The sequence below is a fragment of the Salvelinus alpinus genome, chromosome 12, assembly GCF_045679555.1.
Source record: "Salvelinus alpinus chromosome 12, SLU_Salpinus.1, whole genome shotgun sequence".
Classification (NCBI taxonomy): domain Eukaryota; kingdom Metazoa; phylum Chordata; class Actinopteri; order Salmoniformes; family Salmonidae; genus Salvelinus; species Salvelinus alpinus.
The window spans coordinates 9,394,981-9,422,524 of NC_092097.1; the positions used below are offsets into that span (position 1 = coordinate 9,394,981).

The 27,544-nt window shown below is 40.2% G+C and overlaps 1 pseudogene; it reads right to left on the reverse strand.

The window, feature by feature from the left end:
- Nucleotides 1–23,637, reverse strand: part of LOC139535459 (guanine nucleotide-binding protein G(s) subunit alpha-like) — a 46,780-nt pseudogene extending 23,143 nt beyond the window's left edge.
- Nucleotides 23,638–27,544: the final 3,907 nt, after the last annotated feature.

The following is a 27,544-nucleotide window of genomic DNA, read 5'->3' on the forward strand; positions in this document are numbered from 1 at the left end:
CAGCAGCCCTCTCCTTCTCTACAGTGTTCCCTCCCCCCGTCAGTCTCCCTGTTCCCTGTCAGAAGCCCAAGCAGAGCGAACCAGTCAGACTGGTTCCTGGTAGGCCCTAGCCTAGGGCCAGGCGATGGGAGGGAGGGGGAGAGGAAGGAGGCAGAGGCCTATCAGATAGTCTTCTCTGCCCAAAACACACACAAACCCACATTAATGTAATGCATTCGATGCTTCAGAGAAGTAGTCAATAGCCACATACATTCCAATCCACCATATTGACAGAGTTTCCCTTGGCACAGCAACAGACCATATAAAATATCTCCAAACCTATAGAAAGCATCAGGGCAAACTCTAACCTAGGGCTGTGATGGTCATGGAATTTTGGATGACGGTAATTGGCCAACCGTCTGTCATAACCCTTCTCCTTTCCTCCACTCCTGGCTATGTGCTGCCATAGAAATCAATGATGGCATTCAAGTCAATGATGGCCTAATGGGTGGACTGGCGGCCATTGCGAATGTAGGCTTACCCATAGGAGCAAAGCAGGAAGTAAAAGCAGGAAGTAAAAGCAGGAATGGCACCCATCAATATGTGCTGTGATTTGTTGATTCAACTCAACTGACATTACATAAACGACATTCCATTGCATGAGCCACATCAGTTAACATCATTTGAATGAACATTCTATATTACCGTGGAAATGATTGCATCACAATACCAGGCAGCCATTGCGAGTGAACCCACAGATGCGTTAAAAAATTCAATGGAACGCAGACATTCCATTGCCCAGAATGGCGCACATTCAACAAATCTGATCCAACAAAGTGGATATTCGTCAAATCCGTCAAGATTTTTCTATTGTAACAGGCCAACAATGTCCTTACTTAAGTCTGATTTGGATATATTTGGCATGTAGTAGTCAGGTTTAGAAGAAGTGACTGCTAAACGCTAACTCTCGTTCATATACGCTGGTTAGCATAGCTAGCGTACAGAAATTGGCGATGACAGCCAAAGTCGTTTAAAAAAAAGTGTAAAGCAGTTGATTGGTAACGATGACATGAACATCTGCTTGTGTTAGGGTTGACATCCATACAAGCATCATACACATATAAACAACAGCCTAAATGTAGACTTATTTTTGCTGGGGGGCAATGAGGAGACTCATGATCTTTCCCCCACGGCCCTACCCCACGTGTTTCCATTGTAATTCCATTGTTTTGGTCGAGTTCGATTGACCTCTTTACCGCTTCTAAGAGTTTACCGGGAAAAAAAAGAGTTGACCATTCAAATTGCCAGGGTTAGATGTTCTAAGCCCATTTTATTCATTGTTTGCTATAACACCTTGCTTATTTCAGCAAGAGGCAACAATGTTTCATCACGTTGTTAAGAGTCCATGTTATCGCGGAAACGGACTCAACCGCATGAATGCCATGCCATCCCATCTTCAGTCAGCTGTTCTCTCCCCCCAAAATAACGTATATATCATCGGGGCATGGACTCTCCTGCGTTCCACAGGGATATATTCCCATAGTTGTGTCAAGTTGGCTGGATGTCCTTTGGGTGGTGAACCATTCTTGATACACACGGGACAAAGTTGAGCGTTAAAAACCCAGCAGCGTTGCAGTTCTTGACACACTCAAACCGATGCGTCTGGCACCTATTAACATACCACGTTCAAAGGCACTTAAATCTTCTATCTTGCCCATTCACCCTCTGAATGGCACACATACACAATCCATGTCTCAATTGTCTCAAGGCTTAAAAATCCTTCTTTAACCTGTCTCCTCTCCTTCATCTACACTGATTGAAGTGGATTCAACAAGTGACATCCATAAGGAATCATAGCTTTTACTTGGTCAGTCTATGTCATGGAAAGAGCAGCTGTTCCTAATGTTTTGTACACTGAGTATATATGTTTTTTTAAACGGTTATGACAGTTATTTTACTTCATCCATAACCATCGGTTACACAGTTATACGGTAATCGTGCCAGCCCTAGTTGTATCTTCTGATTCAGAATCAGAAAACGTTATTACATATTGGTCATACATCACTTTAGAAATTACATTTAATCTGGTTCGGAATTTCTGGCTTACTTGCATTGAACATCTTTACATGCCTTGCTTGCCTGGCTGTCTGCCTGCCTGCCTGCCTGCTTACCCTGCCTGTCTGTCTGGCAACCCTGCCGGTCTGCACGCCTGTCTGCCCTGGGAACATACAGTTTGGAGGGAATCCCTGAGGGTCCTGGTGTTTCAGAGGGGAACTCCCATCAGACCCATTTAGTGTTGTTAAACACAATCAGTGTTAACAGGCACAGGCCATGCATCTCTCAGGTGAGAGCCTCATTCAATTGTGAGCATCCCAAGGAGAGTACACCTGCTAATTACTGAACCACAAAACAGACAGACAGATCGACACCATACTGTAGTAGCTACCATGACTGATGTGATGTTCCACTAGGAAGTTATTGGCCCAAGTTTCAAGTTTTATTAATCGTATGTACGGAATTACGCGTGGCATACATTGTCCAATGAAATGCTTACTTGCAGGTTCCTTCTCAACAATGCAACAGGAATAAGAAATAGCAAAAGATAAGAATAGGAACATGAAGCAAATGGCTCGGTAGAATATAATAAACATTTTAGCGTAAGTATAACACAGGAAGGCACAATTTATAATCCAGTATTTTCACATATTTACCCATTCCTCCATTCACTGACTGTGGGCCTATTATATCCTGCCTCATCTTAGAGTTCTTCCTTTTGAAATTCAAAAAACGTCGACCTACATCAAGTTGGCAGCCAGTTTGACTAATATTCATAGTTTCAACAGTTGAAAACTTTGAGATGGAGATAATCCTTTGGGACATGAACTCTGAATAAGACAACATTATCCGAGTTGTTCAAACCAGACTGTTCTACCCCACGGAGCTAAAGACACAAATCTACAGGTTTCAGTCAAAGTTACTCATCGAGTGAGTGTGGTTCATTGGACCACCTCTTTTACTGCAGTCTCCAGAGGGTGGCTACCTGACGTGCACCGTCAGAGAAAAACCCCCGAAACATGCCAACATGACAGGGATAGTGTGTGATTTCTTTAAATCGAAAAATACTTACCGATGTAAACTCAAAATCCTTCTGATTTACTAGGTTCAGGATGTATTCGATTCGGAACTGGTGTGCTGGGTTGGCTAACTGGACTGGGGGTGTGAGTGTATTCATGGCTGTCACTATAGTCTGAAATGAAGGAAAAATAGAAAGACATTGCTTAAAAAATATAAAAAATACTGAGAAAAACGTAAATATTATTTTCAAAATCGATACTTCAAAACATTTGAAGGATTTCCTCTACTGGGATACTAGTACTGACTACTCATATAAGAGGGAGGAAAACAACAGAAAACAGTACCAATTACTTACCTCAATAGCTTCCTTTATATTATTTTTTATGTCTTGAATTTTCTGTTTTTTCTCCCTGAGAAGCATGAAAATTACAAAGTCAGTGACCAAATAGAATCAAAACCAACATAAAGGTGTAGTAACACACTGAAAAGCAGAATGGCAGATTGGCAATCTTTACTCATGGCTGAAGTCTGCAAACCCTAAAAAAGGGGCCCAACCACACAGATTTCATATCCATCAAAAATTGAGCCAACGGTTTTGCTTTGGGGCTCATGCGTTGATGGATGACGGAGAGACAACGTAATTTGGATAGATAGACAGATACATAGCGCATTCTTCATGCATTTCATCAGTCTCTGTGTAGCTGGGTTGTAAGAATTTAGGAGTTGCCGCGAGCAAGTAAGAGTAGTGTACTGTATGACTGAGAGGAGACTCCACCACATTCCTCACACGATTACCCCGAAAACAACCGTAAAAAAAAAAAAAAAAATGCCATACCAATCTCTTCTCACCTCTGTCATACCACTCTTCTCCTCTATCTGCTCCTCCATTCTTATCCCCTCTCCCTATTATTCTGTCACTCCCCACCTCCATCTACTTCTGTCCTCATCCTGCTCTCCAGCACCTAGCACTGACTGGCACTGCCTGTCCCCCTTTCAGTAGGTAGGAACAACATTCTGGTCTGAAGGGCAAGCAGAGGCAACAACCCTGAACCGAAGCAAGTATTTATCAATAGGTTACACCGGGGTACACGGCTGTGGAACACTAAACACACAACATCTGTCCTGAATTGACCATCAAGACAATCTGTATAAAGGTCCCTGCTATGGACTGACTGACTGATCTGTGTGTGAACAAATGTGTGTCTGCAAGTGTGTCGGTGTGTAATGTTTACCTACTACAGTACATGTTTTGAAATTGCGCTTTGTATTAGGTGATCTGTATTATATGATATGCATTTAATGTGTGAGCAGTGGTGCGTGTATATACACGAGACAAATTTCTCCCTTGGACAATGAAGTTGATCTGATCTTATTTAGCCATATGTGGAAGCCAATAGGGCTGTGAATTCCCAGGTGCCTCACGATACGATGTTATCCTAGGTGCCGATACGATGTATCGCGATTAGATACTGTGATTGTATTGCGATTTGATATTCCAAACATATTGCTCATCATATGCCTGCCGCAGAGGGACAAGAGAGAGCCGTGAGAACAAGTTTTGATCAGTCGTGAAAATAAAAGTGCTGGGGAAAAAATGGCTACCTATTTAAAAAGAAGATGGAGAACAAGCTATGAAGGACAAATACTGGAGTTTTGGTGCAGGTACAGGTAACATGCAAAAATAATACTGCGATAGTCAAAAACGATATGACATATTGTCAAAAATAATATAATTTTTTCCATCATCAGTAAGAACCAAGGCCTTTTGACGTATATGTGTAGAAAGGACTGAGAAACTCACTTCTGGTGACTTTTTAAAAGGACATTCTACTCCAAAATTAATGAAAATAAAATGACGCTGACACCATCTAAAATATAATTTCCACCTCCAGAAATGAGCCCAATAACATACTGGTAAAATGATTTGTTTAAATGATTCTAACATATTGGACCATGCATATAGACTATGCATGGTCCATACTTTAAGGTATGCTATTAGCAATAAGCATTATCAACTAGGGTTGGGCAATATTACGATAGTATTGGATATCGAAGATGATTCAAAATCGATTAATGGAATTCAAAATGGATTAAATCGATACACCAATACCCCATAAGGACAAAGTGAAAACATGTTTTTAGAAAATGACATACAGAAATATTACTTACATAAGTATTCACACCCCTGTGTCAATACATGTTAGAATCACCTTTGGAAGTGATTACTGCCCTTAGTCTTTCTGGGTAAGTCTCTAAGAGCTTTGTACACCTGGATTGAACAATAATTATTGCACATTATTATTATTTTAATTCTTCAAGCTCTGTCAAGTTGGTTGTTGACCATTGCTACACAGCCATTTTCATGTCTTGCCATAGATTTTCAAGCCGATGTAAGTCAAAATTGTAACTAGGCCACTTAGGAACATTCAATGTCGTCTTGGTAAGCACATATTTGGTTATTTTCCTGCTGAAAGGTGAACTTGTCTCATTCAAAAATCAAACCCTATTACTGCACACAGAGTGAGTCCATGCAACTTATTTTTACTCCTGCACTTATTTAGGCTTGCCATAACAAAGGGATTGAATATTTATTGACTCAAGACATTTCAAGTTTAATTTTTTAAATTACATTTGTAAAAATTCAATTTTGACATGATGGGGTATTGTATGTAGACCAGTGACATAAAATCGCAATTTAATCCATTTTCAATTCAGGTTGTAACACAACAAAATGTGGAAAAAGTCAAGAGGTGTTAATACATTCTGAAGGCGCTGTTTTTCAACTTGACTGGAACCCCACAGCAGGGCCTATTCCTTTGCTATAGCCTGCATAACCTATTTCACCTAAACAATAAACAGAATGCAAGAGAACAATGTAGACAGAGCTAAGATTTTCACCAAAGCGGCGCAAAATGTCCTGCCAGATAATATATTGGTCTTCCCTCTCTCTCAATGCCGGATGATCTGGGCCATATAGCTGAAGCCTATTGAATTTTTTAGAGCGGACACTCCGGTGTGTAATTATTTTAAAAGACTAATTTTGTATTTTCTCTCCGTTTGATAAGAATATGACTCAAGTTTTTATACATACTGGCTTTCTCCTGCCGCCTCTCGCAGTGCTACTTCATGATCAAAAAATGGATTTATCTAACAGAGTTCTCAGAAAGTAAAGTTGTTTTTGAATAACCTAAAAACATGATAGGCCTAAGGTAATAATGAGAGAAATAGAACAAAGAATCGCAAGATAGAAAAATGGAACAAGTAGTTTGAACAAGCCTTACAGTTGAGCAAAGCTTAGTCTATTATAAGAGGAATGATGCATGCGTCCCTCCTCCTTGCTGTTGAGAACCAAACGAACAAAAGCCATATCCTACTCATTAAAATAGCCTATCAAAAGCATTAAGACAAGTTAAAGTTATGAATAGTATTTTCCAAATAGGCTACTCTAGTAAAGTGTGTAACTGGAACAATTCTGAAAGTCAGAGTCTATAGTCGAGTCTCTATCACAGCAAAGCTTATGAGAGAAACAATGTGTAGAGTAGGCCTATTTCCATAGCCTATTATTAGCAATGTATAGAAGCCTAGGCTTAATAACAATCATTGAATAATTATCCAGTTCTGGGGACAGCAGAGTAGCCTGCTCTGCAGCCGGGTCCTGGATGATTTACAACCCATCACACGACGCACAGCCAACGAGGCCGTCTTGCGCGTAGACACACACAGACATACATCTCCAATCGGCTACTAAAAAAGGAAGGGGAAAGGGGGATACCTACTCAGTTGTACAACTGAGTGCATTCAACTGAAATGTGTCTTTTGCATTTAACCCAACCCCTCTGAATCAGAGAAGTGCTGAGGGCTGCCTTAATCGACATCAGGGATAGGCTACTAAAAAAGATTTGGCTCCAAAATAGAATGATTCCTCTCGTCCTGCCCATAGCATGTGAGCTCATGCTAGTGGTCCTTTTTAGCTGTCTTTATTTTAATTGTATTCTTTTTTGGGGGGGGGGGCAATAGGGTGCGATACCATTGTATATCACAATGTTTTATGGGTACTTAATCACGATAGGACAAAGGTTGACATCGCCCAACCCTAAGCCCAACTGATAGCAGTATAGTGACTATAAATAAATAGGCTGGAACATTGGGTTGCTTATCTGCATTTACCTTATTGAGCTAATCATTAGCTAGATACCAAATGTGATCTTTTAACTAGTTAGCATTGTATTGATGAATTTTATGTAGCAAAAAACGTGCATAAACACAGTGAATATAATATTAGGGTAACTTGGGGTAAACACCACCTAGGGTTGCACTACCCGTCCCCTGCCTGTATTTCTCACAGAAACCACCTCATGTCACAATTTTTTCATTTTTTTCATGTTCCATATTTTTGCAGCGGAAACACCGTTGATTATTATAGTTCTGGAATGATCAGAATCATTTTGTACATGAGCAGTGAGAATCCACAGAAATGAAGCCTGCATGAACACATATTGTTGGGGAAAACAAAAGCCTGAGGCAAATTACAGTTTTTCTTAGGTTTTAAGTGTCTAAAGTTCAGTTTCTCTTAAGGTTCTACAGTATTGATGTCGGCGTACTATAGCACATGCTATAGTGACTATGAAAAGAAATGAGTGAAACCAAAAACTTTCATAATTTGCTATAAAAGACGCAATAGCACGAACGGAGCAGGAGTAAGCTATGCATGTGATTTCAAACTATTCAAAAACAACTTCAAGGACCTGTTGTATTTTTTGGAGCTTACCAACCACTTGTTGTTTAAAAAAGGTTTATAAAATTGGCAATTCTTAGAGCAATAAACGTTGTAAATATGATCAATTAACTCGAGCAGAGTTTCACCTGTAGGCATAACTAACACCTAGTCTCTCTGGCGACAAACAATCATATAGTTTCTGGGATGTGACGCAATTGTGGGTTTGGGTTATCTTTGTATGCATTTCTTTGATTGCTTTTGTACCTGTAAACCCGAAATAAAAAGTTAGTCACAAAACAAAATGCATTTGTAGCCCGGAGCGAATAATCAACCTGAGAATCCTAGGACATTGGTTACCAATTTAGAGTTCAAATCTGTGTAATATAACTGGAGTAAGACCCCTATGGCTTTCAAGTGGCTCCGACTAAATAATATGTGCTTGACACGGTTCTGCAAAGATTTATGAAATTGGGAAAAACAATACTTACTCTGCATTGAAGCCATTCACATGCAATATTCGCATCTGTTTGACTATCGTGCTCTTCCCAGATTCACCAGCACCTGCAAACAGAGAAAAGAGGAAGATGTAGGTTTAAAAAACACCTCACTTGACAGTGGTCTCTTTAGGGCAATATCAATTCTATTGAGGTAAATTCTAGGCATGTAAATCACACATCACTTCAGTCTCCAACCATGTTACAACCTACAACTAAGGGCCCAGAGTTGTTCCTGGCCAGACCACATGGTCAGGAGAAACTCCTGGCCCTAGTGATGACTGTCCACTAACCACGGGGCATGGAATGCTGGGAATATTCGGGGATATTCGGAACAGTCATTCGCCACCCATAATGGAACAGAGAGAACAAACGCTGCTCCTTCGTGCTAACAACATGCTACTTGCTAAATGAAAGGAAAACAGACCACATCCTAACTTGGGCCTGAGCCCCTTTTTACAGATTTTGTGGGTCTTAAATACCTAGGTCCCTATTACTGTGCAGCAACAAATAAAAGTGCATTTGAATAAGTATGCAGCTTTGAAATTGTATTTTTGTTTCATACGGGGAACATTGTTTTGTTGAGTTCATGTATCCAAAAGTTAATTCTTGCAGTGCATGAATAATGTTGTTTTTGATGGGTTTAGAAAAAAAATGTTGTTCCTAGTCATTGTCACTTCAGACAGGAATCAATGTTTGGAGGAATCAAAGTTTGCATTGTTATTAGGCCTAATGATTCAATTGTTTTCTGTATGCCAATGATGATGAGGGCCCTACCAAATCAACCCAATTAAAGAAAAACTGTTAGTTTGGAGGTCATATTTTGGTATTACATGATTGATCAAGTTTTCTAGAGTTCTAAGTCAAGAAAACACTAACCATCTGTCTATGTGAAAGAACACAGCATTGTAGCTGTCACTTCCAAACATTATAACCCACACAATAGTTATACTGTACTTGTGTAATAGGAACAACTCCATTACTATACAATTATAAAGCAATTACTGTGTACTGTAACATGATAATACAATGTGTTACTTGAGTATTTACAGTGTTTTTACATAGGTAGGAGCAACTTGATGCAATGCGTCACCCTAGGCCTTGTGTCAACTAAGTCAGTACTGGTATTCACAACAATTACGATTAAAAGCAATTCAAGGAGAATGTAGTGTGTGATGATGAAAACGGCACAATCCTGATGCCTATTATTTATAGGCTAATCTCTTCGGGAAATCAGTCCTAGAGACACACATTGCTAGGCCGACACCACAAGCAATAATTCCCCTAGTCGGGTAGAATCGCATGCAACAATTTTGCTCTGGAAAAATAAACACTGTTGCAAATAGGGGTGCAATGGTGTTGCTGGCTTTTCGTGTCCAGCTGTGCAGAGTGCTTAAAATGACAGGACACAAGTGTTGACAGTGGTAGGCCTGTTCCAAGAACAGAAACTCCTATTGAAAATGTCAGCACAACCAAAGGTAAAACCCATTCCAATAAAACAAATGTAATGGTCTTTGTGCAATGGCCTACCTAGGAGGAACATAGGCCTACATAAAAATTAAAAAAATAATTAAAAAATTGGTCATTTACAATGTCAGACGTTTGCCACCCTCAAATGCCACAATAACTAAGGCTGGGAACAATTTACCAATAACTTAAACATGTCAGAAACATACCTAATAGTAGGAGCCGGTGAGTTGCTCGGTATATCTGTTTGTCTTTTTGAAGCTGTTTCTCTATCTTTTTGTTTGCTTCCCTCTGTGCTTTCTCCTCATTATGTTGGTCTTCGGTCTTACTATTGCCCAGACAACCCATCTTCCCAAAAACCCAATAAAAAGGTTCGGGGGAAGGGGGGGATTAATAATAATACAAAAATTCTAGATTCCTAAATTGGCCCAGGAGAAAAGCACCTTGCTCAAAATGGGTGACATTTATATTGCCAGTTGCAGAATAAAACCACTGTAACCTGTAGATGATCAAGGCCTCCACAGACGCAGCCTATATCACATATTAATGTTAATTATCTATAGGCTACAATAGATCATTCAGGGAGAACGGAGTGGTGGTGCTAATGAAGATACCCGGACCGCCCTCTCAGACGGTTGATTCCTATAAGGTTTTTACTGTCAATCCACAATGAAGACATCAATATTAATTTCAATGTGAATATGATTCTTCAGCGCTACAATGTACATAAATGGTCTCTCGAGTCGGGATTCCCACGACGTCTTGCAGTGGAGCTGAAATCCACACTGAATTCTAGCAAATGTCTCCTCTTGAACCCATCATCGGTTTCACTGGTAGAATTCTGACTACTGACATTCAAAACATTTGCTGTTCCATCAAAGCGTATTTCCCTTTTTATTTTGCAATCCGTCCTCAACCCCAGCGAGACGGGCCGAGCAGACAGGAGGATAAAAAAATTACTAAATTAATATTTCCACTAAAATGACGGTATGTGGATCATTACGCCAACCCTTCCTTCTTCATCCGAATGTATTTTAAGTCCAGGACAAAACGTAACCGTGTCAACTATATCCTGTTTTAGTCAATGATATTAATTTATTTTCCCTCCTCGTCACAGATGTTGGTTGCTTTTGGGGTTTGTCCAGATCAAAAAGGCCTTTCTCTCGGTCTTTTTCTTTGCCGCTGTAAATTGTATTTCTCCTCACATCGGTAAGCTTTTCTGGGCAAACAATGACTCCAATAGGGCTTCTTTTATGCAATAAATACAATTTCCCCGATTCAGGTATATTTATGAAAATCCTCCGTTATGTTCCCGTTTCTCGCGGGTAGAGCATGCTGTCAGTCTAAGCTTTATAGCCCTTTTGAATTCGTATGGTAGATGGGCTGGCTGGCCATATGTGTATAATATGAACATACTGCAATATATAGCCTAATCATTTATAGAACGATGGCAGTTCTTTTTTTATATGTAAAGGCCAGATCTGCTCTTGAATAAATGTGAATAGATTCGTTTCTTTTAAGTATTTTGTAGTATTTTTTTCCATTTTCTCTGAGAATTGTACATTGAGATATATCGCGTTGAAGAGATGGGGTGGGGCAAACAGCTCTCACTGAACCCTGGGAACGACCAGAGTGTAATCACATGATTGCCCAAAACGTCATGAAGTTGCGATTCCGAAGAGAAAAAGGCGCCCTCTGAAGAAATGATCATCCATACCCTGGTTTTAATGTCTATGGACCATACCAAGCAACTAGGCTACTGTAGCACAACAGATACATTGTAATCATTATAAAATTGATACAATGTATAAATACTTGCTGGATCTTTCTATTCACTCTAGACGTATTTATTCCCTCTCTAAACATCTGAATATTTTGGTGGCTATGGAATTATGATAGACCTATCATAACAATTATTTGAAAATACAAAAGGATTTGTAAAGAGTTATTTTAACTTTTAACTTAAAGAGTGGTTTATACATCTGTAATAAACAGTTATAAAACTGGTTGAAACTACTCACTACTCTGCAAGCACCAAATACATGCACAATCTCAACCAGTGTTACAAATGTTTATTCAATTATTATAAACCTGCTATAAATTAATAATAACCTACTTATAAACACCTTTATAAATAATGTATGTATATCTTGATATAAATTAATTTATGGATTAATATGTAGATGAGTGATAAACACAAATTAAACACATTGCATTTCTAGCCAGATATAGGCTTACTAATTTATTGCTTCACTGGGTTTTGCAATTTTCCCAATATGTGAAATATTATCAGCCCGGCCCTCATACCAGTCTTCCTTAATGTGCTTGCAAAAATGTGGATTTCCTACTGCATTTAGCAACAGATGTATCTACACTTGACTGTATGAGTAGGCCTATGTGGTGTAAAGACGGAGTCTGTTTCTGAATCACAATATAAAAGTCTATGCAAGTCCTCTAACATGAAGGCCTAACCTAACAATTACTTGGTCTTCAGTGAATTGATTTATGCCCAATTATAATTTGCGTAAACTATTGTCATGTGTGTTGTCAACAATGATGGCAGACTAATATTAGAGCTCAAATTCTTCCGCAAGTGTTTCTGACATCTTTTTTTTTTTAACTGGGCACTCCTGCTAATATGGTCAGATGACTATCACACTGTTTTGAGAGTAAATAAAAACATATAGGCCTATATATTTCCTTTAAAATCCCTTAAGGATCCAACGCTTTTTTCAATTTGTGCCTAAAATGACATCCTCAAATCTAACTGCCTATAGCTCAGGACCTGAAGCAAGGATATGCATATTCTTGATAACATTTGAAAGGAAACACGTTGAAGTTGGTGGACATGTGAAATGAATGTAGGAGAATATAACACATTAGATCTGGTAAAAATAATACAAAGAAAAAACATGCATTATACCGATCCCGTAGAGGTTAGCCGTGTCATCATATAGACTGGTATATTTCCTTTAACCATCCCATCCTCATCTCTATTTCACAGGGCTGGCCCTAGCTTTTTAGGGGCCCTAAGCCAGATTTGGTTTGGGGCCCCCCCACCTCGCAGGTAAAACATTTTAGTGGTCCCTGTCTTGACGGTGAAAAAAGAAATACAGTTTCAAAGTAAATTTACTGGAATTTGATGCATTTTGCCATGGGGCAAAGAGAAGATGTTGTGGTTTTAAAGCACATTTTCTACAATTCTACACATTTTGCGGCCGGGGTCCCTAAGCGACTGCTTATGTCGCTTATGCTCTGCTATTTCACGAAGGTGAAATTTGGGAAATATTGTTACACAAGCTAGGTTTCCATCCAATTGGCGACAAATTTTTATGCAAATATTCTCAAATCCACATAAAGAAAATATGCAAATGAGTGCACCCAAAATGTACTTTTTTGCTTAAGTTTTCATCTCCTGAATAAAAAATGTAGAGTTCAAAATGTTTCCATCACATTTTCAACTCTACCAATAGTTTTGTCACAAAAACTGTTTTGTTAAATAGCAAATGTGCTTACTCTGGTCTTGGCACATGCACTCTAGCCAACAGCTCACAGATACAGTCCAGGGAGGCTAGTCTACATGATGAGATTATTCTAGATAGGAGCGAGAATATTTGTATTTGTCAAATGGCAGCCAAGCATCGATCATCATGTCACCAGAATAAGACCCTTGATATTTATTGGAAAGGAGAATCAAGCTCATCACTGTGCACTTTCACCACCCTGTGAAGTTCATCATAACTTATTTCATCTTTACAGTAACAAATTGCTGTAAATTCACAGCAATACTTTTACAGTAAGCTACTGTAACTCTATATTACAATACAGTACTGTAAAGAGCAATGCATCATGGGGTCTCAATGGCAAATTACAGCATTTTTACAGTAAAGTATTTTTTGCTGTATATTTACAGCAGCATACTGTGAATTATGGTGCATTGTGGGGAGATGTGGGCAGAGAAAGAATCTCTGGCTCATTAACATATTTAGAGGTGTGCCTTGAAGAGGCTATATTTGTTGCACCCATCAGTGAGAATTCCCGTGCTGTTTGGAATTCCTGTGTGCCTTCCTTGATCCCCCTGTTCCTCTAATGGAATTTTCCCTTATAATAAGGGGCAATTTATGTATTGTGTACAAATTATTTGTGTTCATGGTGATAGTTTGGAGCCAGATACCTGCCAAAAGGTTGAACGTACAGTACCAGTCAAAAGTTGGGTTTTTCTATATTTTTACTATTTTCTACATTGCATAATAATAGTGAAGACATCAAAACGATGAAATAACACATATGGAATAATGTAGTGACCAAAAAAGTGTTAAACAAATCTTCTTTAAAAGTAAAGTAGCCACCCTTTGCCTTGATGAGAGCTTTGCACACTCTTGGCATTCTCTCAACCAGCTTCACCTGGAATGTTTTTCCAACATTCTTTAAATCAAATCAAATGTATTGGTCACGTATACATTTTTAGAAGATGTTATTGCAGGTATAGCGAAATGCTTGTGTTCCAAGCTCCAACAGTGCAGTAGTATCTAACAATTCACAAAAATACACAAATCTAAAAGTAAAGAATGGAATTAAGAAATATATAAATATTAGGATGATCAATGTTCGAGTGGCATTGACTAAATACAGTAGAATTAAATACAGTATATACATATGAAATAAGTAAAGCAGTATGTAAACATTATTAAAGTGACTAGTGTTCCATTATTAAAGTGGCCAGTGATTCCATGTCTATGTATATAGGGCAGTAGCCTCTAAGGTGCAGGGTTGAGTAGCCGGATGGTAGCCGGCTAGTGATGGCTATTTAACAGTCTGATGGCCTTAACCTTGATTGAAAAACAGCTTCTATCTCTCTGTCCCAGCTTTGATGCACCTGTACTGACCTCGCCTTCTGGATGATAGCGAGGTGAACAGGCCGTGGCTCGGGTGGTTGATGTCCTTGATGATCTTTTTGGCCGTCCTGTGACATCAGGTGCTGTAGGTGTCCTGGAGGGCAGGCAGTGTGCCCCCTGGTAATGCGTTGGGCAGACCTTACCACCCTCTGGAGAGCCCTGCAGTTGCGGGCGGTGCAGTTGCCGTACCAGGCGGTGATAACGCCCGTTAGAATGCTCTCAATTGTGCATCTGTAAAAGTTTCTGAGGGTATTAGGGGCCAAGCCAGATTTCTTCAGCCTCCTGAGGTTGAGGCGCTGTTGCGCCTTCTTCACCCCACTGTCTGTGTGGGTGGACCAATTCAGATTGTCAGTGATGTGTACGCCGAGGAACATGAAGCTTTCCACCTCCTCCACTGGGGTCCTGTCAATGTGGATAGGGGTGTGCTCCCTCTGCTGTTTCCTGAAGTTCACGATCATCTCCTTTGTTTTGTTGACGTTGAGGGAAAGGTTATTTTCCTGGCACTACTCCACCAGGGCCCTCACCTCCTTCCTGTAGGCTGTCTCGTCATTGTTGGTAATCAGGCCTACTACTGTTGTGTCATCTGCAAACTTAATGATTGAGTTGGAGGAGGGCGTGGCCACGCAGTAATGGGTAAACAGTGAGTACAGGAGGGGGCTGAGCATGCACCCTTGTGGGCCCCCTGTGTTGAGGATCAGTGAAGTGGATGTGTTGTTTCCTACCTTCACCACCTGGGGGCGGCCCGTCAGGAAGTCCAGGACCCAGTTGCATGGGCAGGGTTCAGACCCAGGGCCCCGAGCTTAATGATGAGCTTGGAGGCTACTATGGTGTTGAAGGCTGAGCTATAGTCAATGAACAGCAATCTGACGAAAGTATTCCTCAAGGTGATTTGATCCGTAACTAGCCTCAAAGCACTTCATGATGACAGAAGTGAGTGCTACGGGGCGATAGTAATTTAGTTCAGTTACCTTTGTTTCTTGGGTACAGGAACAATGGTGGACATCTTGAAGCAAGTGTGGACAGCGCAATGGGATAGGGAGAGATTTAATATGTCCGTAAACACTCCAGCCAGCTGGTCTGTGCATGTTCAGAGGACATGGCTAGGGATGCCGTCTGGGCCGGCAGCCTTGCGTCGGCCACGGAAAATGAGAGCCCACAGTCCTTGAGAGTGGGCCACATTGGTGGCACTGTGTTATCCTCAAAGCGGGCGAGGAAGGTGTTTAGCTTGTCTGGGAGCAAGACGTCGGTGTCTGCGACGTGGCTGGTTTTTCCCTTTCCCTTTGTAATCTATGATTGTCTGTAGACCCTGCCACATACATCTCATGTCTGAGCTGTTGAAATGTGACTCCATTTTGTCTCTGTACTGATGTTTTGCCTGTTTGTATGGTTAAATACGGTGGTTCGCACTTTCAGTTGTACACAAATGCTGCCATCTATCCACGGTTTCTGGTTTGGTTAGATTTTAAAAGTCACCGTGGGAACATCATCCCCAAAACAGTTCCTGATGAACTCGGTCACTGTGTCTGTGTAAGCGTCAATGTTATTCTCAGAGGCTACCCGGATCATATCCCAGTCCGCGTGATGAAAAACAATCTTCAAGCATGGATTCCGATTGGTCAGACCAACGTTGAATAGCCATGATCTGATTTCCCGAAGGGATGGCAGGGGAGGGCCTTGTAGGCATTTCGAAAAGGCGAAAAGCAATGATCTGTTTTCCCTAATCTAGTGTTTTCCCTAAACTACAGTCAATGTGTTGATAGAACTTCGGTAGCGTTTTCCTAAAATTTGCCTTGTTAAAATCCCCAGCTACAATAAATGCGGCCTCAGGATGTGGTTTCCAGTTTGCATAAAGTCCAGTGTAGTTCCTTGAGGGCTGTCATGGTATCAGCTTGAGGGGGAATATACACAGCTGTGACAATGACCGAAGATAATTCTCTTGGGAGGTAATATGGTCGGCATTTGATTATGAGGTATTCTAGGTCGGATGAACAAAAGGAGTTGAGTTTCTGTATGTTAATACAATCACACCATGAGTAGTTAATCATGAAGCATCTTGAAAGAGTTCCCACATATGCTGAGCACTTGTTGGCTGCTTTTCCTTCACTTTGCGGTCCAACTGATTCCAAACCATCTCACTTGGGTTGAGGTCGGGTGCTTGTGGAGGCCATGTCATCTGATGCAGCACTCCATCACTCTCCTTCTTGGTAAATAGCCCTTACACCGCCTGGAGGTGTGTTGGGTCATTGTCCTGATGAAAAACAAATGATAGTCCCGCTAAACCCAAACCAGATGGGATGGCGTATCGCTGCAGAATGCTGTGGTAGAAATGCTGGTTAAGTGTGCCTTGAATTCTAAATAAATCACTGACAGTGTCACCAGCAAAGCACCCACACACCATCACACCTCCTCCATGCCTGACGGTGGGAACCACACATGCAGAGATCATTTGTTCACCTACTCTGCGTCTCACAAAGACACAGCATTTGGAACCAAAAATCTCAAATTTGGACTCATCAGACCAAACGACAGTCTAATGAACAAATGATTCCATGTGTGTTATTTCATAGTTTTGATGTCTTTACTACTAATCTACAATGTAGAAAATTGTAAAAAAGAATAAAAAACCTGGAATGAGTAGGTGTGTCCAAACTTTTGACTGGTACTGTACGTATCGTTAGGATCGTAAGAAAATCATGAGTAAATTATTAGGATCGTAAGAAAAGCCATGAGTGAAACATGAAACGTAAACGTTAAATAGATCTGTAAACTATGTTATGACTATGAATGAACATTTACACGTTAAATTCTTACTTCACGTCTTCCTTTACTCAGTTACAGATCTTTTTTATGCATCCAAACCTTTGTCAGTAATGAGGCATCTGCAAAGGACATGAACTGAACTTAGCTAGTCGAAGTTGGCTAGTCAATCAAGCAACTCTAGCCCAGACATTAGAATTGCTTTGCAGCGTCCGGTTTAATTTCCAAAGTAAAAGTCTAGAGCTTGTTTTAGAAGTGCATTCAATAATGACGTTATACCAGTAGATGACATAGTATAGGCTTGGGCCTTCAGCAAATGACGTGTGAGAATGATAAAGACACAGAAGAGCCTTGTCTAGAATAACCACCTGAGCTGCAAAATAGAAAGTAAATATGATTTACGCTAGGCCTATTCCGCTATCTAAATATGCCATGCTGTTGTGTGTTATTTAATGGCCATATAATTGCAGAATTTATTTTATAGCTGCGTGGGGCTATTGTGGTGATCATGTAACCTAATGAATCACACTTTTTCCAGTATTTGGGAGCACAGACTGTAGGCCTTATATTAGGCATTTTGACTGTTGTATTAGTGAATTCCACTCTGTACGTGGGCTTGTATTGCCATTTGCATTGCATAACCCCATCACGCAGAAGCTACAGCCATATCAATAAATGAGACAAAACAAAATATTGATTAAGTCTTGGCTATAACCTGTCCTGAGGGAAATAGAAAAGGGGTCCAAAATAGTCAAGACTATCTATAGTCTATGTTTATTGCCAGATCTGTTTTCCCTATCAGCCACTGCACATGCTTCAACTATTTTGTTTAAAATGTATTTAGAGGCCTGTGAGCTAGGGATTTTTTTAAGGGGAGCCCTATAATAAAAACAATTATAAAACACAAATAGAGTTCTAAAATTATTCCACAAGACACCAGTACCCAAAATGATAGCCTACAAGTTGAAGGCCTATTTTTTATTTGGATAGGCCAAAATTAAAAAACATTGAATTATTAAAGTGATAGTCCAAAGAACTTTGGAGAATTTACATAATTTTGAATACACACATGGATTTCAATGAACAAATGGATACGACTGTTCTATTCTCTTTGATTTAGTTCCTATTGCAACTCAGACAAATGACTGAATGGATGACATACTAACTGACTGAACTGAATGAAGGATGAATTAAATGTTCAAATATGTTGGAATGACGAGTTGCATGCATCATGCATGCTCTGCACTTTATTTGGCTGGTAGGCAGATAGTCCTACATTAGGGTATAATGACTTTATGACTACATGCCTCCAGAAGGACATCTTCTGAGGCTGATGGGTGCTTTTCTGAAGGCGCATGTTGCTGTGAGATCACAAGCCCTCCAACTGGGCAGCAGTTGGGAGTAGCCTATACGGAGACTACCTAAAAACCACTGACACAGAGTTATTGTAAAGAGAAGGCATAATCTTATGCCAGACATAGCCTACGTTTAACCTCTCCCTTGATCATTTCAGATTGAATGATGAAATAAATATAAAAATATTCTATAAAATAAATATTTTGAGTGGCAAAGACTCCAGTGGTCATTCATAATTCATAGATTCACCAAACATCTAGTATTATTCTGTTTCATTATTCCTGGTAGATACAACTGGTTATGATTCATTATTCCTGGTAGATACAACTGGTCATGATTGCAGAGCTTAGAGAATGGGATGGTTCAATATTGAATTAGTCATATTTTGATAAGGTGCATGCATGGCGACGTCCACGTCACCCAGAGATATGCCCATGCTGTGCGGACTGAAACGTCACTGTTGCAGGCATAATACAGCTAGTGCTATGTAGACTTGCTCTGGCAAACAAATCCATTACATTAGCTTCCTAAATGTGAAGTAAACTCAACTGAGGAGTAATAGAAAATGGAGACTTAACTTGAAAACGTGCAGGATACCTCTTTCCAGTTTCCCTGACTTCCGTTTTTATTTTATACTGTGTTATGCATGTTCGGGTAGCACTCCTCACAGGCCATTTGGTGTACTTTTTTGTTTGTTGGTGAGATGAAACTGCCAAAACGCTGAAAGGAATTATTGTACGTCAGAATTGCAACACAAGATTTGTTCAAGCCTTAAATGTTAGTCTGTAATCGTAACATGGTGTTTGTATGTTCACAGATGCCATTTCACATTTACGTTCATGTTTCACACATGGCTTTTCTTACGATCCTAACAATTTACGTATCGATTTTCTTACGATCCTAACAATACGTACGTTCAATCTTTTGGCAGGTATCTGGCTCCATATAATAGTCACAACAATAAGAAAATTACTAAGCCCTTGAACATGTACACAATTATTTTGCAGCAGAACTTATAGAATAGTCAAATAGGATGAACTGAGTGTGAAAGTGGTACAATAATATTTTTTAAATGGATGACATTTTTTTTCAGTAGCCTAGATTCAAATGCAATGCCCAACTCCTGCCAGTACAGGGCAGAATATAGCTACAATCATACTGGATTTGAGTCCCCCCCCAAAAAAGAATCTGTCTAAAAATAAAGATGAAAATGTGGAACTGATAACATCAAAAGTGTTCTGTTTATTAAATAGGTCACTGGACCTATAAAATGGACGATACTTATTATAGTACAGTGCCTTCAGAAGGTATTCACACTTTTTCCACATTTTGTTGTGTTACGGCCTGAATTTAAAATTGACACAATTTCAATTTTGTGTCACTGATCTAAACACAATACCCCATAATGTCAAAGTAGAATTTTGTTTGTAGACAATTTTTTAAATAACTATAACATGAGTAAAAATGTGCTTAACAAATCGCATAATAAGTTGCATAGACTCATGTGTATAATATTCGTGGTTAACATGATTTTTCAATGACTACCCCATTTCTGTACCCCATACATACAATTATCTGTAAGGTCCCCTCAATCAAGTAGTGAATTTCAAACACAGATTTAACCACAAAGACCAGGGAGGTTTTCAAATGGCTCGCACAGAAGGGCACCGATTGGTAGTTGTGTAATAACAAAACAAGCAGACACTGAATAACCCTTTCAGCATGGTGAAGTTATTAATTACACATTGGATGGTGTATCATTACACCAAGTCACTACAAAGATACAGGCATCCTTCCTAACTCAGTTGCCGGAGAGGAAGGAAACTGTTCAGGGATATGACCATGAGGCCAATGGTGATTTTAAAACAGTTACAGAGTTTAATGGTTGTAATATGAGAAAACTGAGGATGGATCAACAACATTGCAGTTACTTCACAATAATAACCTAAATTACAGACTGAAAAGAATGAAGCCTGTACAGAATCAAAATATTCCAAAACATGCATTCTGTAACAAAAACAGGCAAAGAAATGAACTTTTTGTCCTGAATACAAAGCGTTATGTTTGGGGCAAATCCAACACAACACATCACTGAGGACCATTCTTCATATTTCCAAGCATGGTGGTGGCTGCATCATGTTATGGGTATGCTTGTCATCAGCAAGGACTATGGAGTTTCTTAGGATAAAAATAAACAGAATACAGCTATAAGCACAGGCCTTAATCCTAGAGGAAAACCTGGTTCAGTCTGCTTTCCAACAGACACTGGGAGACAAATTCACCTTTCAGCAGAACAATAACCTAAAACACAAGGCCAAATTTACACTGACGTTGTTTACCAAGACGACATTGAATGTTCCTGAGTGGCCTAGTTACAGTTTTGACTGAAAACGGCTTGAAATCTATGGCAAGACTTGGCTGTCAAGCAATGAGCAACAATCAACTTGACAGAGCTTTAAGAATAAAAAAAATTATAAAATGTGCAAATATTGTACGATCCAGGTGTGCAAAGCTTTTAGAAAGTTACCCAGAAAGACTCACGGCTGTAATACTCGCCAAAGGTGCTTCTACAAAGTATTGACTCAGGGGTGTGAATAGTTATGTAAATTATTTATTTCTGTATTATATTTTTCTATAAATTAGCAACATTTTCTAAAAACATGTTTTCACTGTCATTATGAGGTATCATTGTGTGTAGATCTATTAATGTAAAAATCTATGAATCAATTTTGAATTCAGGCTGTAACGCAACAAAATGTAGAAGAAGTCAAGGGGTATGAATACTTTCTGAAGGCACTGTAATTATGATGTGTTACATGAGGACTGATTTAAACGTAACACATAATTGTAATTTAGCTCTAACAACTCTTATACAAAGAGAAAGCTCCAGAACAGTCCTAATAATCATCCTACTCCTATTTTGTTTTCTACAAATTAGCATTTTTTCCACACAATCATACCTGTACTTTTTTTAAAACACATTTCAAACTCCAAACAGAGGTCCCCTAAGGACACATAAGAGAGGCTTAGCTAACAGGATGGAGAATATCACGAGTACAATGAAGAGAATGCAATGAATAACCTATAACTAACTCACACCTGGCTGGATTACTAGAGCATCGTTCACAAGCATACTTATCATCTTGTTCTGCTCGTGTCCAGTCTGTTTTTAAACCTACAGCCCGCATGACTAGTGTATTTTGGTCACAGAGCCCACACAGTTCTTCCATTTGTTTCTGCAAACTGCCCTCCTTTCCTTGTGTAACTTAGAAAAAAGGTGCAGCTTCTATAAAGGCAACAGAGCTAAGGACCTCCTTGTGATACCGTTTATAACTAGGCTATATCAAGGGCTTACTTTGCAAACACTCTTTCAATTTAAGGGTTTACATTTTTTTAACCTGTTCTCCTTCACTCGATCAAAGCAAAACAACCCCTTCCCCAGGAAAAAACTGAAGTGGAGATGAAAAAACGGGCTTCTCCTGGAGGGGAAAGACACAATACTTACATAAGCAGTTATAAGAAGCCATAAGCAGTGATTACTTGTTCTTATGGATTCTTATGGATATAGCCAAATACAGTGTGGAGGTCTGCACAGTGAATTAGGTTAACTTACCCAATAGCAGAACCCTTGCCTCCATGTCATGGAAAATGTTTTGTTAGTTTGTGCGTGTGTGTGTGTGTGTGTGTGTGTGTGTGTGTGTGTGTGTGTGTGTGTGTGTGTGTGTGTGTGTGTGTGGGTCAAAATTGATGTGGTTTTGTTCTCGTTGCTGAAATAGCAAGCATTTGAGAATCAGCCTGTTCTCATTTACCCTCAAGGCAGCATGTCTTTTTTAAAATTCATCCACCAAATAAACTATAGGCTACAATAAGTAATGTGTTTGTAATAACAAGTGACGAATAGGGCTGTAGATGTCACTTTCTAATACACACTGTCCCTCAAAATAATGTGTTGTTTGGACATCAATAACGTCACCCACAGTGGTGTGTAGAATAGGCAACTTGTTAAATAAAGGTTAAATAAAATGTATCAGTGTAGACAGTCAGTTTGATATCCAAGGGAATTAAAAAGTAGTTGTCTTGATATATAGGTCAAATAACATATAGACTAGGCCTACCTTGATATTACATTACAGAGGACCCCCCTCCCTTCCCACTGAAACAGAACTAGCTTATGCAGTCATAGTTGATAGGTTACTGGTCCTGTTGGCAAATGATCACCAAGCTGAGACCCTTATGGATATATGGCCAAATATAGCCTGCAGTGCAGAGGACAACGCTGTAAATTAGGTTAACTTACCCAATAGCAGAAGCCTATGGGTCTGCTTGTATTCTCTCTTCTCTGCTTTCAGGCTCTTATCTATGTTCCGACTTCTCTTTATTTCTGCTTTGATCCGTGCTTTTTCCTCCACTCTGCGTTGATCCCGAAGCTCCAGGTCGGAACAATTGTCCTGCTGCCCAGGCTCGCCATCTAGCCCAGCATTAGCACCCGCTCGCCCGCTGTAGGTTATCGATGAGTGGGGTCCTATAATCCTAGATCTAAAACTATGACACATCCCCATAACGAGCTGCCACGTTTATAATTCAATTAGCTAACATTGACCGTGCGTGGAAACCCCATAATTATGATGACAGTCTCGCTGTTTATTGTCACATCCCGTTAGCGGACATGGGGTCCATGCAATGACCAAGGTGTCCACTTCTCGCACTTCAAGGTTTTTTTCTGAAAACGTAAAAGCCACTCACAGTAGGCCCAGCTGACGAATATGAATCGGACCGGCACACAGTTCCGGTGCTCCTATTGTGATGTATAGCTTATAGATGGCTTGTTGGTTTACCCTATTTTGCTCTCGAAGTCCTTCCTCATCCTTCCTCTTTCCTGTTACAATTTGTAGGAGCAACAGGGGGAGGCAGAAGAAAAGCCACGCGTCTGAGTCACGTGATCTGCGTCATTCATAGCCCACCTCAGCACACCTGTTTCATTCTCAAATCAACCATTCTCACAAGATATATATTAGCCGAGTTATCTTTTCAGCGGCAGACTACTTTAAGCATTAAGAAGAATAGGCCTTTAGATAGACAAAGAATTGCAGTCAATTAGCTATCTGAACATTTTAATATCTTACTCCGAGAAGGGGACAAACAGTGTCTCTCTCTATATATACGAAGATGGATTATATTAACACTAACGGTTAACTGTCAATGTTTGTATCGTGTGTGTGTGTGTGTGTGTGTGTGTGTGGTATAGATTTTTACAGATTGGACCATAGAAATTTGATTAGGGTTCTTTGTGATTGGATAGAATTCATCCAGCGCCAGGGGGCAAAGAAACCTCTCTGAGATTGCCACTAGATGACAGCAAATTCTAACTCATGTAGACTAGTTCGGTGTGAGACAGCTTCATAACATGCTGACCAGACCGCCGGCGTTACGCGCTCAAGCGTTGCAAAAATAAATGTACACAGTGTACTAGGGAGTAACTTGCCTCCCTAAGAACAATGTCTAATTGCTGACACAAAAAAATCAATGTTTGGAAAATAATTGGTGTGTGGATGAAGGACATGCTTAGGCTAATAAACTATGAATGGAAATAAATGGCGACAGTTTAAACTTTTTTAGTTATTTTATGAAATGTTGTTTTTAGAAAAGGGGCTTTTTTTTAAAGTACCGTGGTAACTGGCCCTTGGGGTAACTGGCCCCCAGGGGGTAGACGATTATGGCATAGGTGTGTTAAAATCCATTTAATCAGTTTTATTTAGAAATTCTTTAGTAAGTAATACTTCGCTTTTAAGTCTAGTTGTCTTATTTTAAATATTTAAATATAATATGGGGGGAAATGGTGTTACACATGTCACTATTAATATCTGCACTATGTGGAGATTTGATGTCCCTCTTTTTAACTCACCTGCACATACATTTTCTTTAACCTTTCTATGGTGTTCCTTTTTCTTACAATCCATTATGTACAATTGCACTAAATATTATTGGAATAATGCAAGAATTTAAATCTCTGCAGTCTTTAAAATGACATTCAGGGGCAAAAGGTTTTCAAAAGTTGTTTTTAATTCATTCAAAAAAAATATTCATTGGAATATAATATTGGAATGGAATATCACTAATAACATAAAATAACATTGGAATATAACATTTAATTGCAGCACAACTCATGAGCCCACCTCCTGTACTGCTCACACCTAATCCAGTCCCCACCTGTGGCTGAAAATAGCTCCTCACAGAAAATACACTCTGCATCCCCTTTGGTGACTGATGTGGCTTGTTGTGTTGCAACAAGCTTCTTTAAGGCAACCTTTCTTTGAAGAACTTGATTCGTTTTCTTACTCTCTCTCTCTCTTTCTTTCTTCTTTTTGATGCTTCTGTCGAGCATTTTCCTCCAGCAACCTTTTGTAAGGTGAGGCTATCAGCACAGCCGCAGACTCTGCCTTCCTCTTCCTCTTCCTCGGCCTCGCCTCGTGGAGCCTTGGCACAACTCCAATAGAACTGCTGCAGCTGTTGGTTGTTGGTTTAAGCAAAAACAAACAAACAAACAAACAAAAACACATGAGTATTGGTACAATAAACATTTCTAATCACTATATGCAAATATATGTTCCCTAAAATGGGTGCTGATTATTTTATTACCAACATTTGGAGTAAGGGTAGGCTGCAGGGTGGAGGTTGTGGCGGAGGTAGATGTGGCGGAGGTAGAGGTTCTGGCGTTAGAGCTGGTGGCGGTGGAGGTAGAGCTAGAGATGGCGGCGGTAGAGCTGGTAGCCGCATCGGTAGAGGTGGCAGTATTGCACTGTGGTTGAATGGATTCTTTGCATTGAAAATAAAATGACAAAAACAATACAATCGGTGTTAGTACAATAAACATGTTCTACCACGTACATACTACTTCTGCTACCTTAGATTACTTTTTCTTCCCAGCAATGGGTTCAGGCTCCTATATAACCTCAGCGGCCACGAAGTCCGCCTCTGTGAAGATGTACTTCTCCAAAGGCCACAGCCCACTTTCCCAGAAGCTCTCCACTCCTCTCTCCACACTGGCCACCTTGTTATAGGTCTTTGTGATGAGGCCAGCCATTTGGTATATACCTATCCTTTTCCCAGGAAGCGTCATCATCCATTGATCTGCTGCCCTGTTGTAAAAGGCCTTCAGACCGTTGAAGACGGTACGGTCTAACAGATGCATCTTGTGGCTCCAGTGGGGTGGCAGAGTGATGACACTTGTGTCAGAACAGCCTCCAGGGTCTTATGGGAGTGGTGCCCATCAAGGATGAGGATATGGGGTTCCTCAGGGGTGCAACCAACACTGTGGGCGAAGTGGTGGAGCCAGTCGACAAAGATGGTACTGTCGACCCAGCCTGAGTCACTCCTTCCAACGGACCTTGGAGGTGCTCCAACCAGCAGCTGATTCTCTTCCGGGAGGAAGATGAAGAGGGGCGGTACGTATTGCCTCTCTGCACTGATAGCACAAATTACTGTGACTATGAAGCCCCTCTGCACTGTTCATCCATGCAACCTGTTTTGCTCCCTTGGTGGCCACCACAGGCAACGGTTTCTGGACGTTTTGTATTCCCATCTCATCCTTGTACCAAATCTTCGTTGGCCTAACGTTCCTGACGCTGTTTAAAACATCCTTGCAGGCCTTAAAAAAACTGGTCAACCTTAAGCTTATTAAAGCCCACGGCCCTCACAAGACTGGTTGCTTGCGATACTTTTACTGACAGTTGAGGGTTGTGCTTCATGAAGCCACTGAACCAATCCACCCCTGCATAACCCTTTCCTTTGTTGAGCCTGTGCTTAATTCCCATTCTCTCTGCCAGATCAAAGGCAAGTCTTCTCACATCCAAGGATATTAGGCCAAATAGGGCTCTTTCCATTTGTTGAATGGGATTGACAAGGTCACTTTCAGATGTGGAAGAGAAGACTGGCGCCCCACCCATTTGGCTGAAGCCTGGGTTTTTCACCTCCTTTCCTCTGTGGTGCCGTAGGGTTCTTGGTGGAATGTTGAACACCCTGGAAGCCCCATTTAAGGTCTGCCAATATTCCATTGCCTTCAGGGCATGCTGTATCACATCAGAGCCATAGCTTCCACGGTCTGTTTTCTTCGTATGTTCTCATCTGAAAATAAAAACATTAAATTATATTAGGAACAGATGGACCCCTAACCCTTACCCAAAACTCTCCCTAACCCTAACCCCTAATCTAACAGATGACCCCTTACCCTAACTACCCAACACAGGACTGTGTACCTTAAGACGAGCCAGTTTCTTTCAAACCACCGGACTCAAAGTATTATTATTAACCTGCAGGGGGGAGAGGTGCCAATTTCAAAGCTCTCTCTTAAAAACGTAGCTAGATACCCTACATGTTATTCAATCATTTCATCCAAACTGCTTGCACCCGTCAACGGGCTTCTGTATAGCCAGGCGCTAAAATAGAACTTGGTTCTATTTTAGATACGTGATGCGTTGCAAGTCCCGCCTCTCCCATTTAATCATTGGTTTTTAGGAGTATATACCCACGTGGGTGATTGAAAGACGAATGAGGTCTACACTCCAGTCGGCTACACTATTGCACATTGAAGTTGGTTGTCAAACGCCATAAAAATTCCACAGAAGAAGAAGAATGAATGAGGAGGGATTAATCAAAGAAAAAAGAAACTAGGTTTCCCTTTTTATCTGTGGATTAATTGTCAGAGTAGAGAACACATGATTTTGTGTGACTGAAAATCAATATAAATTCTACAAAGATCCCAAAAAAAAGGACTATATGCGTTTCAGGTAAAATAACCCAATGTTTCT